At 39.2% G+C, this 3,777-nt stretch overlaps 1 long non-coding RNA gene across 1 annotated transcript; it reads left to right on the forward strand.

Annotated features, from left to right (window-relative positions):
- The first annotated feature begins 1,393 nt into the window (after positions 1 to 1,393).
- On the forward strand, positions 1,394 to 3,519 carry LOC139071445 (uncharacterized). The gene is made up of 2 exons (XR_011521332.1): positions 1,394 to 1,440; positions 2,276 to 3,519. It is a non-coding gene; the product is annotated as an uncharacterized lncRNA (long non-coding RNA).
- Positions 3,520 to 3,777: the final 258 nt, after the last annotated feature.

Here is a 3,777-nt window from a genome sequence, read left to right on the forward strand (position 1 = left end):
TTAATCCCCAGAGGGATGGACGTAACAGCAATCAGAGACAGTGGTCCTCACTAGACCACTCACAGCCACTCGTTTGTTGGACTTGTGGAGGTCAAGGTCACATGTCATGTGACTGTCCCTCCTAGTCAGATGGCCCAGATAACAAGAGCCCAAAGAGGCAGGGGTTTCCAAACATAGAGGAGCCGACCTAGCCATGAGCCTGTCAATCATCAGGCTGCCTGTTAAATCTTCTAGGCAGAGACCTCATGTCAGCATTAAAAATCTCTATTTTCCCCATAAAGGATGACATGAGAACGGTTTGTGTGGCTAAAAGATTGCTGTCATCTCCATGGGTGTGTGACTGCTGATAGAATCTTTGAAGTGATAAACTGACTTTGTGGTGTTGACGGATGAGTAAGAAGTTTAACTTAAACCAGATCCCTGCAATTTATTATTTTCCTGTTAGAAACTAGATTTTCCAGGGTTTGTGGTTGACACTAATAGATCACGTAGGATTTAGACCTAAATAGTTCCCTAATGCACCTTTGTATATTTCTCTTTTGTGATGAATGACTTACAGAATTAGAAGGTGCCTTTATTATAAAGTATGATTTGGTATCAATGTGGTACAAAGCCCCATGAATAGTTTCTGCTTGTTTTTTTCAAATGATGTATAACTGTAAAGAAGGTGCCTTATTGCCATTTTAAAGTGATAAACTCTTCCTTTGTGCAAATTCTAACACAGATCTGGTTTTACCAGATTCAAGTTCCTGTGAAGGCAGAGTAGCTGGGAGGCCTAATCTATGTCCACAGATGCCTTCTGCTACTGGATTTAATTTAAGAATGTGGTTTTGCTTCGGGATGGTCTCTGTTTTCAATTGGTAAGGTTCCTTCATGGAATGCAAACCTTAGCTCAGCAGTCTGTTTTGTTTCATTGGTCAGACTAAGTAAATATGGTGTAATTGTAACATTTGACATTTTCTTTGGAGAAGTGAGCTACTTTTATGAGACATATGAAAAGCTTGGTTTAAAGTACTCTGACTCCATCCTATGTTCTTTTATTTGCAGTTAATTGTATATTGGGTTTATCTTTACTTTTTACTTTCTGGGAGTGCGAATTTACCAGATTTCAGGGGGTGACAACCTAAAACCCGGGTATTAAAAGGTTGTAGTGCCTTTTTGCATACAAAACTACAGTTTGGGCATTCCAAAATAATGGTTGTCATCGTTTGAATCTCCCTGGTTCCCCGATATTCTGTTAAAACTTTATTTGATTTGTTTTTCAAAGTCTGCTGCTGCTGAAGTCAGTCCAGCTCAAGACTGGTTGAGCTGCTTGCTGAACAGTTAATCAGATAAGTGTTTTCTGGCTCTGAGCAACAAAGGTTTGTCTCAGATCTTTATCAGTAAAGGACAAAAGAGACAGAAATGTTCTGAGTTCCGACCCAGTCACTAAACTTCTGAGTAAGGATGTTTTGCTTGGTATAAATTGTGTTTTAATACTGCTATAGTAAGGGTGAGTTGCCATTTCTGTTTAACCTTTTGCTTGTTTGATAAGTCAGGCAGATATACTGTATGGTACTTCAAGGGTTAGTGAGTAGTTAGGTTTATTCTTTATTATTTTGGCCTTTGACTCACCCTGAAGCAAAATGCAGTGGTATTTCTTAGGCTTAAGTGTTAAAACTCTGTTCTTTTCTTTTGCTGAGACAGTCTTTTTAAATCTAATGATTTTATGTTTATAATTAGATACTGTTGTTTGAGTTTATTCAATTTGATTTTCTAACTCCTGGATTGACATATTTACATATTTTCTTTTACTATGACTGTTGTTTAAATGTTTTATTTTGCCTTTAAGTTGCCTGATCAGTAAACAAGTAATAACAGCCTGATGTGAGACTTTGTGTTTGTTTCTTGGATTCTTGTCATAAGCAGACTCTTTGCCAAGGTGAGATATCTGGCCATAATGGTTTGACTTACTGTTTTTACAGAAAGGTGTTTGGCTTTTTCAGAAACCTAAAAACTTCTTGTTAAATGAGTCTTATCAATCACTTATTGGGTTACATAAACTAATAGTGTGGGTTGTTTAATGCAGCATGGAACATGAATTGATGAAAGTACTTTGCTGATGATTATATGAGTTGATTCCAGCTTAAAGATGATACCCGAATGGACTTTGTTGGTAAATTTTAGGTGAAATTTGAGCCCCATTAAATTCAAACTGGACTGGACAAAAAGCTGAATGGTTGTCGTTGAAGATGTCAAAAAGCCACAATGAATCTTTTGCACTTTCTCACTGCAGGCCATGGAACCAAGGAGTTTGGGGTCCTGTTGCATGTGATACCACCACAAATGAGGCGTCAAGGTCACTCTTCTCATCCCTCCCACTGCTGCATACTGCTGAGAGGCCACTACAACTGATCATCATCAGATGGAATGCATGCAGGCTCGCCAGGACGGCAGATAAGTAAACAATCTGCCTTCAGCTTGCAGGACCAATCCACCATGCTGAAACTGCCCCTCAGCATTCGCTGCTGATGATGGGGGATCGCACTTTGCTCTGAAACTGCCCCTCAGCATCTGATGGAACGAGAGGAAATAGCAGCAGTTGGGAGGGACAACGGAATCAACATCTGGTGTTTGAGACCCCTCCTGGGTCCGTCCACACGACGCTGTGACCTGCCTCCAACAACGTATCCAGTACCCCAAATCTCCCGTCTGGTTTCATGGTTCCCTGTCCAAAAGACATCCCCTCACCATCTCTCAGAATGTCTCTCTCTCTCTCCTGTCACATCGCAGGTTGGCTCCCTGCCCCCACTTCACGTTGCGTGAAGATGGGTGTCCTTACGAGGACATTTGAGCTGAAGAAGGAGAGTCTGGGTCTCTGATGACTCGTCTGTCTCATATCGACGAAAGGGCAACACCATTCTATGGAAAACATTGTTTTAACATCAACTTTCCCCCTCTAGCAATTCCAACAAATCGACTGAGTTTGCTGGTATCTAATAATTCATATCAACTCGTGTTCAAGTTTCTTGCATCTGTTATGGTTATCTTAATAAAGCTAGGCACACAGGATAGAGTAGATTTTGGTGTTTGGGTTACTGTTAAGCTAACATCATCGTCTTGATTCATAATTCATGCTCATTGATTATTGGGTTAGTGACATCTTACTCTGATTTGTTATAACAACAAAAATGAATATCAGGAGGGAATGTTAGGTATTTTAATTTATTCATCTTTGTTGTGAAATCTTTTGTTAAATGTGTTGGGGAAAAACCTGACCTTACTTGTTTTTACGTTTGGGTGTTTTAGGAAACTCCTTTCTGCTTTAGGCATTTTGATCCAGTATCTGAAGTTTTCCTTTGTCCTGTGCATTCTAAGACCAGAGTGTTTTCCATTAGTTAAAAAAAAAACTGGTCAGGTAGGAAAATTAGCTCAAATCTAGAAACTTCTCTTGTGATTGTGGAATTTGTGGGTGTGAACATTTTGGATTCAATAAAACCCCCTCCATGAGCTCGGGCTCCTTTGTGAGAGGAAAATGGCTTCCTTGTTGTATGGTCTGATTCTCTCACCCTCTGCAGAGTTTACACTTTGCAGAGCTTGTTGTCTATTTAAGGTTTGTTACAATTTACTAAATTAAGAATCTAATCCCTCTGTGTGGGTGTTCTGACTTCCTTTAAGGTAAAATAAGTTTAAGGTATTATAAGAACAATAGTATAAATTAAAATACGCAACATAATAGTGAATAATGCTAAATTAACTTAGAGAACATAGATTAAAATTACCTATCACTTGACCTCT

Source organism: Nothobranchius furzeri, chromosome 1, assembly GCF_043380555.1.
Source record: "Nothobranchius furzeri strain GRZ-AD chromosome 1, NfurGRZ-RIMD1, whole genome shotgun sequence".
In the NCBI taxonomy this organism is placed as follows: Eukaryota; Metazoa; Chordata; class Actinopteri; order Cyprinodontiformes; family Nothobranchiidae; genus Nothobranchius; species Nothobranchius furzeri.